Source organism: Brassica oleracea, chromosome C6, assembly GCF_000695525.1.
Source record: "Brassica oleracea var. oleracea cultivar TO1000 chromosome C6, BOL, whole genome shotgun sequence".
Classification (NCBI taxonomy): Eukaryota; Viridiplantae; Streptophyta; class Magnoliopsida; order Brassicales; family Brassicaceae; genus Brassica; species Brassica oleracea.
In genome coordinates this window covers 1,626,439-1,639,880 of record NC_027753.1, presented here as the reverse complement: position 1 = coordinate 1,639,880, position 13,442 = coordinate 1,626,439, and the positions used below count along the sequence as shown (strand labels likewise).

Here is a 13,442-nt window from a genome sequence, read left to right as displayed (position 1 = left end):
TATCCATTGCCCATCGCATAAACGGGTACGGCGCGGTCGTCGTTCGTAAAATTTCAGTTGGACAATGGATTCTTGGTGCGTGCCGTTGGCATTTGTCGCAGCTTCTAGCGTAGGACTCGCAATCTGCGTTCATCGTCGGCCAGAAGAAGCCTAGGCTTCTCACTTTGATCGCTAATGCTCATCCGCCCGAATGGTTTCCTCCACCGCCTTCATGCGTTTCAGGCATAACCCTTACTGTCTCATTACCATGGATACATTTGAGGAGTACTTTACTCGCAGTCCATCGATGGAGTTCGTCGTCTAGGATGACATAATGGGCTCTGCGTGTTTTTAGTCGGCGGGCTGCCCATTTCTCGGTTGGAAGTTCTCCCTTTGAGAGATAGTCAATGAACTCAGTTCTCCAGTCAGGACCGAATCCATCAGTATCGGGTGTGTCGGTTTCGGTGACTGGGGCTATGATGACGGTTTGGTCGGTCGAGATATCAATGCTCGGCTTCTCAATGCGGTGTATTGGGATGGTTCGTTTAACTTGATCTCGGAGCTTGCTTCCAAGGGCTGCGAGGGCGTCGGCACAGACGTTTTCTCCTTTGGGAACTTTGACGAGTTCGAAGAATTCGAACTCTACGGCTAAGTCTTGTACTATCTTGAGGTAGGCATCCATCCGATTGTTGCGGGCATCGTAGTCACCGCTAAACTGACTGGCGACTAACTGCGAGTGGCAGTAGGCGCTTAGGCGTTTAGCCTTGACAGCTTTTGCTAAGCGGAGTCCAGCGATCAAAGATTTGTATTCTGCTTCGTTGTTCAAAGCTGGAAAGCCGAAGCTAAAAGACTATCTGATCAGTTCTCCGGTCGGGGACTGTAGTTGGACTCCGGCACCTGCGCCCTTGTTAGTCGAAGATCCGTCGACATGCAGTGTCCAGTTTGGGTTTGGGAGTGTGAGGTCTTGCTCCAATTCCGGGGCCAATTCGACTAAGAAATCCGCAAGAACCTGAGATTTTTCCACGGTTCGGTTCTTGTACGTGATATCAAGCACACCGAGTTTGATAACCCACTTCGTTAGTCTTCCGGACCTGTTGGTATTTTGGAGTATCGTTCGGAGGGGCTTGTCGGTTAATACTTCCATTTAATGTGACTGAAAGTACAGGCGAAGCTTTCTCGCCGCTTCGACGACTGCCGGCGCCATCTTCTCAAGAGTTGGGTATCGCGTTTCTGGTCCGGTCATGCGCCTTCTTGTGTAGAAGATTGGCTTTTGCTCACCACGGTCCTCTTTTATCAAAACGCTGCTGATTGCTGCTTGCGACACTGCGACATAAAGAGATAGAATGTCGCCGACATCTGGCTTGGCGAGTACGGATGGTGTTGTCAAATAATGCTTGAGTTGAGTAAATGCCTCCTCGCATTTCTCATCCCAGATAAACCTCTTGTTACCTCATAGGAGATCGTAGAACGGCAAGCATTTGTCGGTGGATCTGGAGATGAACCGATTGAGTGCAGCTATCCTACCCGTAAGTCGTTGTACTTCTCTACTGTTTTTTGGGCTTGGGAGGTTCAGGACCGCGGAGATCTGCTTCGGTTTGGCTTTGATTCCCCGCTGTGTGACTATGTAACCAAGGAACTCACCTGAAGAAACCCCGAACGTGCACTTTGCCGGGTTCAGTTTCATGCCGTATTTGTTGAGAGTTTCGAAGCAATCTTGCAAATGACGGAGGTGATCAGCGGCGTGTAGCGACTTGACAAGCATGTCATTGATGTATACTTCGATGGTGACTCCCAGCTTATCTGCGAACATTTTGTTCACAAGCCGTTGGTAGGTTGCTCCTGCGTTTTTCAAGCCGAATGGCATGACCTTATAGCAGTAGGTTCCTCTATCTGTGATAAAGGCCGTCTTCTCGCGATCGTCGGAGTGCATCATGATTTGTTTGTACCCGGAGAAAGCGTCCATGAAGGTGAGCATCTCGCTTCCAGCTGTGGACTCGACTAAAAGTTCGATGTTGGGGAGAGGTGACTTGGCGGCCTAGTCGGCCACCTCTGCGAAGTCGCGACCTGTCGACGGTAATCCTTGACAGAGCGAACAGAATTGCCGTAAGGAGGAGAACCGCCCATAATGACGTTTAGCTGCGGTCTCGTTTTTACTCGATTGGAGTCTAAGAAAGCGCGTAAATCGATTGATACGCTATTGTCGTTTTTCGACGATGGAGTGTCTTTGTTTGACGTCTTAGTTTGCTCCAAACGTCTTGGGAGTTCCGTGGATTTCGAACGATTGAGACGGATGCGAAGATCGCATGCGCCAGCGTTGAGTTTCTCTCGAAGTCACCTGTCGATATACGCTGGGACTTCCGTGCATCCAACGTTGTTCGGAGATCATTGTGCTTGGAGTTGTTGTTATCTTCAGACTCGAACTTTCGTTTCAGAACGTCTCTCAAATCTTCGAGTACAGGTGTGTCGTCATTCTCGTCGTCCGACGATAAGGTTTGCTGAGAGAGTATAACCTCAATGCGCCTGCGATTAGCTGGTTTCTCTTCGTCGGCTGAGGAGTCTCCCTCGCCATTACCCCTCGGAGTGTCCTCCTCGTCGTCTCGTTGTTGAGTTTCGCTTTGTCGACCTTTGCCTGTAGCTTTGCGTTGGGCTCTCCTTTCTTTATTCTTGCTCCAGCTCTTGCCGTTCTTCGGCTTATCTTTTAGGGATTTTCCATTCGGATGAAGTTATCAGAGCGCGCGATAGCGTCTTGGAGTGACATAGTTGGGATTTGGTATAAGTCTTCTCGGAACTTAGAGCGAACCCACAACGTGTTCCGCATGACGTCGATGGCGATACAGTCTGGGATTTCACTCCTCGAAACTACGGCTTTGAACTTCTCCATGTAGTCGCGGAGGCTCTGGTCTTTGGTTTGGTTGAGGTTCCACAAGCTAGAGGCGGTAACGCTGCGCTTTGTGAACATAATGTATGTCTTGAGAAAAACTGCTGACAAGTCACGGAAGCTTCCGATTGAGTTTTCCTCTAACTGGGAGAACCAGGTTAGGGCTTGCTCGTGAAGAGTCTCGACGAACAGTTGGCAGTAGCCTGCGTCCCTTTCTTCGTCGGAGAGTCGAGCCCGCGCCATCGTGATGTTGAAAGCTGTCATGTGTTCCACCGGGTCTCTGCCGGGTTTGTACTCAGGTAGGCGCAGCTTCTCTATCTTTCCGAGTTGCACACTAGTCAACGCGTTAGTAAAAGGGGTGAGCGAGGTTGCGGCGATTATGCTCTCAATTTACGGGGCCTCGCTGGTTTCCTGATGGATCTTCTCGCTCATTTGTTGGAAGCTGAATTTGAGCTCGGCGATCTTGCGTATGGTTGCGAGATCTGAGCCTACTGGGGGGGGGGTATCGGCGAGAAGGGTTTCGTTAGGCTCCGAGTCGTCTGAGACGTGGTCGCCTTCGGTTGCCGTTGGGTTTGTGTTGAAGAGGCGATGGCGTATCTGCTGGGGACGGCTCGTTTGGCCATCATGAGCTGTGAGTGCCGCGACCAAAGCAGCTAGTTGGTCGTTGGTCGTTTTTTGGACTTCGTCTTGATGAGCGAGTCGAGCCATGATAGAGCTCATGAAATCTGTGGTGATGGGTAGCGCGGCTTCAGGCGTAGGGGTTGGTTCTCCGCCCAGAGCGCCGAAGGCGGCGTCGTCTTGAGCCATGTAGATCTAGAACGTTACTTTAGTCAGTCCCACGGTGTGCGCCATTTGTTTGAACGGGATTCAGTCGACTAGGTTGAAAGAACTTGGAAATGGGATGACTAAAGACGTTTTATTAGATTCAAACCAAAGGGTTACAAGAGTGACAGGAAAGTGAGAAAGACAACCCAGAAAGCTCAAAGCCACAAGATCAAAGAGATGACTAAAACCCTAGATCTAGCCGCTCAGTGTGTAAAATCCAAAAGTCCTCTTTCTTGTTGCTTCCTCTTCCCCTTTTATAGGTCTCCTGTCCTTGATGCCCTAATTTCGTACCTCTTTGGGCCTTGATGTGAGAGGACGAGTATACGGGCCTGGGCAAAGTTCTCTCCAAGTCGGGTACTTCGGGTCGGCTTAGTCGACCGGCTAAAAGTACTCTAAGGTCGAGCTGACGTCTTTAGCCGCCGAGCCGACTAAACTAATCCAACTTGCTGGATTAGGACCTGTTATTCGATGGGCCTTGTGGAGGGATGTAATCCATCTCCTACAATGGCGGCCGTTTTCTCTTTCCCGTGGTGGCACCAACTTTGTTTGGGCCTTGTGCAATGAAAAATAAGATTGAAACAAAGTATGGTGTTTAAACTATTTTTTGGGAGAATTTGGACCTATTTTACAAGTTTTCAAAAAAATTAGTTAAAATGGCACACCCTTAGAGCATAATTATTGGAGGGTTCTTAAGGTGGAGTTCTTAGCGGAATATAAGAAACTGTATCTTAACTTTTAACTAAAAAACCTAAGAACCGACTCTTAAATAAGAGTTTTAAGAGACGGTTCTTAGTTTTTTTAGTTAAAAGTTAAGAGACGGATTCTTATATTCCGCTAAGAACCTCACCCTAAGAACCTCCCAATAATCATGCTCTTAAAGCCATCATGTTTAAGAGACGGTTCTTAGTTTTTTTAGTTAAAAGTTAAGAGACGGATTCTTATATTCCGCTAAGAACCTCACCCTAAGAACCTCCCAATAATCATGCTCTTAAAGCCATCATGCCCTATCCTTGGATAATTTGGTACATCTGGAAAGCTAGGAATGATAAGTTGTTTAGAGGCATAGACAGGGACCCTTTAGAACTAGTCAGGTATGCAGAGAGTGAGTTCCAAGCTTGGTACAATGCGCGAGACTCTGTGCCGATTCCACAGGGACAAACTACTGAAGAAACACAATCCTTAAGCTTGTGTAATATTTGTATGGTGGATGGTTCATGGACCTCTACAGCTCAGTTTAGTGGGATGGGATGGGTTTGGAAGGATACCATGGGTAAGATTCAACTCATGGGGTCAAGAAACCTTAGGAGGAGGCAAACAGCTTTACATTCGGAACTGGAAGCGCTACAGTGGGCAATGGAGAGTATGCTACAACACTCGATCTGTCAGAGGTTTGGAACGGACTGCAAGGATCTGATTGCAATGATAGAAAAACCACAAGCTTGGCCAGCGCTGCTCTGAGGGGACGTAGCCGATGTGACACCTGACGTGAAAAGGAAGCAAGCAAGACTCGCAGTAAGAGTAGTGGTCGAGGTCTCGAACCACAACGAGTCCTCCAACTCCTCCCGCTTGCCCAACTCCTGAATCTAGCCCTGCTTCTGGAAACAGAGCACTCTGTACATACTCCTTCACCTTTTGCTTATAACCTGAGCAAAAAAAAAAAAAAAAAAAAAAGCCATCACTGCTCCTATACAGTTCTATGGCCCAAGTTGATAACATTGAAGTCATCCTCTTCCTAAAGGCTAAATGTTTATATTCTTATAATTCAAGAATAGCAAAACAAAACAATTCAAGAAGCACTCATTCAAAATCATTATGACTTACAGATAATATTGGACCACATTGCTTAGCAAAAACATAAACTTTACTCCAATTTCATAAGGCTCGGATTTTTTATATCACTACTTGCATAGCACAGACACATTAACCACACTGCTTGGCAAAAAAAAAAACTATAAACTTCACTCCAATTTCAGAAAGCTTAGTTCAAGAGTAAACCTGAACCTTACCAGCAAGACGAACAACGAGACGGCCAACAGGAAGAGGAGACTCATAGGTGAAAGTGTTGGAAGTAAACTTGATGTTAACTTGGAGACAAAAAAATACTAATTCTATGAGAGTTATGATTAGAAAAAAATGAAATATGTAATATGTTAAATTAAGATAGTTTAGGAAGTTTTAGATCTATATAAGGAGATATTGGGTTGTGATATCACTTATGAGTTTTGGAGAGATCTCTGTGAGAGTTTAAATTTTTGAGAGAGTTTTCTTAACCTAATAATAAGCGTTGAGTTATTTTTATTGATCTTGAGTTCATACATTGAGATTGAAACAATATTTAGTATTAGAGCAAATACATGGGTGATATTATGACAACTTCGGCTGCTGGTGCAAGATTGAAAAATGGCGGAGGATCATTGTCCGATACTTACATCATCTAACTACACAGTATGGGCCATCCGGATGAAGCTTCTTCTTAAGGTACACAAGGCGTGGGAGGTGATAGAAACAGAGTCAAACGAAGCAGAGAAGAATGACATAGCAATCCCACTTATTTTTCAGTCCATACCCGAAGCACTGGTCCTTCAAGTTGGAGACCTAGACAATGCAAAGAAAGTATGGGAGGCTATTAAATCAAGACACATGGGAGCGGATAGAGTAAAAGAAGCTAGGTTGCAGACCCTAATGTCAGAATTCGAGAGACTTAAGATGAAGGATAATGACATAATTGATAGCTTTGTGGGCAAGCTATCTGAACTATCATCGAAGTTTACGGCGTTAGGAGAAATCATAGAAGAGCCAAAGCTCGTCAAGAAATTTCTCATGTTTCTCCCTCGAAAAAAATACATTCATATGGTGGTGGCCTCATTTGAACAAGTCTTGGATCTTAAAACCACAAGCTTCGAAGACATCATTGGACGCCTAAAAGCCTATGAAGAAAGAGTTGCGGATGAAGAAGAAGAAGCCCAAGAGAATCAAAGTAAGCTGATGTATGCCAATATGGATCAACCACAAGGCCATTCACAGCATGAATACAATGGGGACTATCGAAGTAGGGGTCGTGGAGGAATATTTTATGGTAGAGGACGAGGACAAGGAAGATCGTACCGAGAGTTTGATATGTCAAAAATAACTTGTTTTCGATGCGACAAGAATGGGGACTTTGCGGCTGCGTGCCCTGATAGACTACTCAAACTACAGGAGGCGTATGAAACTAAAGAAGATGAGACACACGAAGCGGATTCTCTGTTAATGCATGAGGAAGTATACTTAAACGAGAAAAGTATAAAACCTAAAGAGTTCGAGACTAGAATGGATGGAGACAGAATATGGTACCTAGACAATGGGGCTAGCAACCATATGACTGGGAATAAGAACTACTTTAGAAACATTGACAAGACCATTACGGGGAAGGTAAGATTTGGCGATGATTCTAAGATTGACATCAAGGGAAAGAGTTCTATCTTGTTTGTGAGCCAAGACGGTGAGAAGAAAATTCTTGTCGACGTGTAAATTATACCAGAGCTGAAGAGTAACATCATCAGCCTTGGCCAAGCTACCGAATCCGGGTGTGAAGCGAAAATGAAAGAAGATGTCATAACCCTACTTGATAGAGATGGAAAGCTCATCACGAGTTCAAGAAGATCACCAAATCGGTTATATAAGGTTTCTATGGATATGGTTGATGCAGACGAAAGTTAAAACCGATGGGGCACGGTGGCATGCGCGACTTGGCCACATCGGAATCGACTCGATGAAACTAATGATTCAGAAGGAATTGGTATTATGGATACCAAAACTCGATATCAAGAAGGAGACTTGCGAAGCATGTATGCTTGGAAAAAAGCAAAGCAACCGTTTCCACAAGCAACCACGTATAGAGCAACTGAGAGACTCGAACTCATACATGGAGACCTCTGTGAACCGATCACACCACCTACTGCAGCAAAGAACAGATATATATTTTTCCTTATAGACGACCACTCTTGTTACATGTGGACAATACTACTGAAAGAAAAAGGTGAAGCTTTTGAGAAGTTTAAATCTTTCAAAAGTATTGTCGAACATGAAACAAAAACATCTATAAAGACGATTAGGACAGACAGTATAGAAGAATTCACATCGACGGAGTTCAGTAGGTTCTGTGAAACTTCAAGAATTGAAAGACATCTAACCGCTCTTTATACGCCGCAGCAAAACAGACTGGTGGAGAGGCATAATAGGACCTTAATGGAGATGACTCAGAGTGTCCTGAAGCATATGAACATACCAAATTATTTGTGGGGAGAAGCTGTGAGACACGCCTGTTATCTCACTAACAGAGTCGCAACCCGATCGTTGATCTTTCAGACACCAGATGAAGTATTTAAAGGAAGGAAGCTGAGTGTCAAACACTTAAAAGTGTTTGGTGCATTGGATATTTGAAGACCGATGCGCAGCACGATCAAGAACTTTGTGTCACCTTGGAACCGAGCCCGGATCCAAGGCTTATAGAATGTTTGATCCAACAAGCAGAAAGATAGTAGTGAGCAGAGATGTTATTTTTGGTGAAAATAAAAGCTGGAAGTGGAGCAACGACAAGATTGACGAGGAACCAGGAAGGTTCGAACTTACTCTTGCAGGTAAGTTTGGAAACGCATGATCAAGAACTTTGTGTCACCTTGGAACCGAGCCAGGATCCAAGGCTTATAGAATGTTTGATCCAACAAGAAGAAAGATAGTAGTGAGCAGAGATGTTATTTTTTATGAAAATAAAAGCTGGAAGTGGAGCAACGACAAGATTGATGACGAACCATGAAGGTTCGAACTTACTCTTGGTAAGTTTGGAAACCAAGGGATAAGAACAGAGGAGGCTGGAGAAGATCTTGTCGATGACATGGATGAAGAAGAGAACGAGATTCATGAAGAAGAATTGGCTGATAACGTGATAGACGACAACACCAAGGACGAAGTGCAACCTAGGAGATCATCAAGAACGACTAAGAAGCCTTCTTATTTAGACGAATACATATTGCTTGCAGAAGTTGAAGCAGAGTGTCTGCTATTACTTCTAAATAAAGAACCATGGAGTTACAATGAGGCTATGGAAGAGCAAGTTTGGAAAGATGAGTGTCAAGATGAGATAGAATCGATTGTGAAGAATAGTACATGGGATCTTGTCGACTTACCGCATGGTGCTAAGGCTATAGGTCTTAAATGGATATTCAAGATCAAGAGAAACGCAGATGGAATTACAAATAAATACAAGTCGAGATTGGTAGCTAAAGGATAACATACCACGCCATGGCATCGATTTTGAAGAAGTTTTTGCCCCTGTTGCTAGAATCGAGACTGACAGATTTATAATGGATGGCAGATTCATCATCCTGATGTGAAAACTGCGTTCCTCAACGGAGACCTAAAGGAAGATGTTTATGTTAGTCAACCAAAAGGGTTCAAAATCGAAGGCAAAGAAGCAAAGGTGTATAAATTAAAGAAGGCGTTGTACGGACTGAGGCAAGCGTCCAGAGCTTGGAATGAAAAACTAAATAAAGTGTTCACTAAATGCTCAAAGGAGCCATCCTTGTATCTCAAGAAAACAAGCAATCAGTTTATCTTTGTATACGTCGACGATCCCCTAGTGGCCGGGTCCTGTCAAAAGATGAGTGATTTCAAGAAAGAGAAATCAGCCAACTTTGATATGAGTGATCTTGGTTTATTAACATATTACTTGGGCATTGAAGTCGATCAACGAGAGGATAGAATCACACTAAAGCAAGACATATATGCAAAGAAAATTCTAAGTGACACGGACATGGAAGGATGTAATGCAACACACACTCCCTTGGAGTTTGGTTTGAAGTTATCAAAGGCGCAAGAGGAACATAGCGTTGATGAGAGCGAGTAAAGGCGCAATATCGGGTGCCTGAGGTATCTATTGCACACACGGCCGGATCTTTCGTTTAGTGTGGGACTGCTTGATAGGCTATGGATTTTATCCACTTTTAGCCATGGTTTGTAAGTGTTTTAACAACTAATTATCATATTCAAGAGTATATTTAGTATATTTATAGGATCATGAGTGATTTGAAAGAAAGTGATGATTTTAGAGCATTTTGGAGATATTTGGAGAAAGCATCCGAGCTGACCATCGAGCAAAACCATTGGTCGACATTCAGAGACAATAATTGATCGATGCATGCACACCTTGTGATATCGATCGATGGCGAAGCGCGTAGAAGCCCGTTTGGTTCCAGCCGACTTAGAGCCCAAGACTTCACCAATTTACAAGATTACCCCTGACGAGTTTTAACCTAACTATATATAGCTTGCCAACATGTTAGAGGCAAAGTGTGCTTTCTTGTTTTCTTATTTTCACAGCAAAGGTTTTCTAGGAATTTTAGTAGATTGGAGAGAAGATCCAAAAAAAATTGTGATTGGAACTCCATTGATATCTATCTATTTATCTATGCAGTTTTTATACCTAATTGATGTTATGAATTTCTTAGCCATGTATGAATAGTTCTCTTGTTAGTTTTAGGGTTTAAATAGGTTATGAGGGATTAGCCTCAACTATAGATTGATAAGTTGTGATATTCATCATTAGGATTGTCATTAAATCTTTTTTTTAGTTTAGCTAGCTAGAACTTGATCTCGGAGTTGTAGACTCAAGTCATCACTTGCATCTCACCCTGAATCCATCCTAATTGAGCTAGGATTGCTAGAGTAAGGCGAGAGCTGATCTAGGAAGCCTAGTGAGCACAATTCAACCCGCACGTAAATCTTGACTAAACACGTCGATCGATATTCCAATTGAATAATCGATCGACGGTTCAACAAGTATATTGATCGATATTCCTATAGAATCATCGATCAACACTTATATCTGGTCAATAGACAAACCTAGAAAGCGAGAGCCGATCGGTTTGTTTATAAGTGTTGAGCTTTATAATATCATGCATACAGCTTCTTAGGCATATGTAGGATTATAATCCTGAATACCTTAATAGAAACCCTATGTCTACCTATTTCATCTAAGTACCAAAACCCCAATCAAATCAATCGAGTAACTGCCTTGCTCACAAACCTGTTATTTACATTTAATCATAATCAACCTAGCTTAATCACTCTGATTAGATTTATTAGATTTATTAGATTTATTAGGTTCCCTAGCTCCCTGTGAATTTGATCCTTAAATACTACAACTGAACCTCTTATTTGAGAGAGTAATTCACTCCTTAGGGTAATTAGAGTGAGATCACTGCTTAGCAGATATATGCATAAGCCAAGGACGTCGCACGCAGCTGAATTAAAACAAGTGTTACGATATCTTAAAGGTACAACATCTCTCGGGCTCAGGTTCAAGCGTGTAAATACAATGGAGCTGGTCGGATATAGCGACTCAAGTCATAATATCGATGAAGATGATGGTAGGAGTACTACTGATCACGTTTTCTACTTAAATGAGTGCCCTATATCTTGGTGCTCAATGAAACAGGAGATCGTGTCTCTATCCTCATGTGAAGCCGAGTTTATGGCCGCTACTGAAGCTGCTAAACAAGCAATCTGGTTGCAGAAGTAACCGAGAAGCCTTGTCAACGAGTTGTGATTCATATAGACAATAAATCTGCAATAGCACTCACAAAAAAAATCATGTGCATCATGGACGGAGTAAGCATATACATAAACACTACCACTTCATTCGAGAATGCGTTGAAAATGAGCAAGTAGATGTTCAACATATTCCAGGAAACAAACAGCGAGCTGATATTCTAACCAAGGCACTTGGAAAAATCCAATTCAAAAGAAATGAGAGAGCTTGTTGGAGTTCAAGATTTTAGTGAAGTTAACTTCAATTTTAAAAGAGAGAATGTTGGAAGTAAACTTGATCTTAACTTGGAGACCAAGAAATACTAATTCTATGAGAGTTAGGATTAGGAGAAAAAGAAATATGAAATATGTTAAGTTAAAAGAGTTTAGGAAGTTTTAGATCTATATAAGGAGATATTGGGTTGTGATACCACTTATGAGTTTTGGAGAGATCTTTGTGAGAGCTTAAGTTTTTGAAAGAGTTTTCTTAAGCTAATAATAAGAGTTGAGTTATTCTTATTGATCTTGAGTTCATACATTGAGATTGAAACAACAGAAAAGAGTGATTGATTGATTCAGATCTCATGTAACGAGAGAATACACGTCCATCGGCGGTGAGACCAGCGATGGCTACACCGATATGGTTATCGACTTTCAAGATCTTCCTTTGATGAGAAGAGAGCCCGGAGTGGACTTTTCGTTTGGTTCAAGCTACGGATTGGTTTGGTTTCTCTTTGAAGATGTAAATGCGCAATTAGCAGAACTAAATCGGCTTATATAAATCTAAACTTGAGTTACGTGGAAAAGTAGAATCTGTCATGGAAAGTGTTAGATGTGTAAAACAGTAAATATTAAATAATTATGATAAATTTATCAAAATTTTGATTGATTTAAAATATAACAGAATTTAATAAAGAGAATATATTACAAACTAGTTTCATTGTATCATTTTTTGTCATAGCCTATATATTACAAACTATGAGAAGAAGGAAAATCAGGACATGGTAAGAACTACATGTCTTTGTTTCATTTTGTAATTGGTTGCATTACAAAAGTGTTGATCCGCATAATCTTTGAGATGAACTTTAGTTCAAATTTATCGGATTTGCTTTTTTATTCATAACATCATGTTGATCCAAATTTCAGAATTTCGACTATGATTTCAATGTTAAAATATATTTTGTAATATTTAATCTCTTAACTATTTAGCAATATATTATTTATTTATACTGTCATTAACAATATTTTATTTATATATAGTTTTTGTGACACCCGGTTCCAGAGGGTTCCAGGTTTAGCTAAACCTAATATGGACAAACCGTCTTTAGAAAAAACCGCCAACTTTAACTCAAACCAACTGCTTCGGAGCTGGAACCTGCTTAACAAAAATCAAAGGAAAAGAAAAAGAAAAGAGGAGTGAACGACTTTTCAAACAAGCCGCTCAGCAAAGACCAGACCAAAACCTCAACTCGACTGAATATTGACCCAGCCTCGTAAATCTAGGCCTAGACAAGCCATAAACACGACATCTCTAAGAAACAAGAAATGACTCAGAATACAATAGACCAGCTATGTACCCGCGAAACTCTGGCCAGGCACAATGTGCAGGAACTCACCTCTGCCCCGCTGCACCATAGGTCAGACTCAAACGTGCAGGAACTCACCTCTGCCTCGTTGAGCCTAGTTCTATAAGGTAAGTGCCTATAGTCACCGCCCGTAGATGCTTGTCGATCACTGGGATACGACATGGATCGACTCAGCCGCCATACCCCCACCAAAACTCTAACGTGCAGGAACTCACCTCTGTTGACATGAAACAGAAGTAAGCTGCCAGACTTGAGAATTAAGCTGCCAGACTTATAAGGTTTTATAAAGTTTTTATAAGGCTTTATAAGGGTTTTATAAGCTTGATTTTATTGAAGAGAAGAAGAAGAGAGAAGAAGATATTTTATTGTATTGTGTACTGAGGTCACTTGTCTTTAAATACTTGTACGCAGATCCACAATTAAATTAAGGAAACTATTCTCTCCTTCTTTCTCTTACATCTTGAAATCTACTTTCTCTCTCTCTATGTTCTTCATGTTCTTTATTCTCCATAAATAAACTCTCAATAATTCTCTCATTCTAACATGGTATCAGAACATTAAGCTCCTGAAACTCACAAAAGCTTCCGCAAATTTCTTTCTTTCTTTCT

The 13,442-nt window shown here is 42.2% G+C and overlaps 1 pseudogene; it reads right to left on the bottom strand.

Annotated features, from left to right (window-relative positions):
* LOC106297169 overlaps positions 1 to 12,996 on the bottom strand; it is a 21,207-nt pseudogene extending 8,211 nt beyond the window's left edge.
* Positions 12,997 to 13,442: the final 446 nt, after the last annotated feature.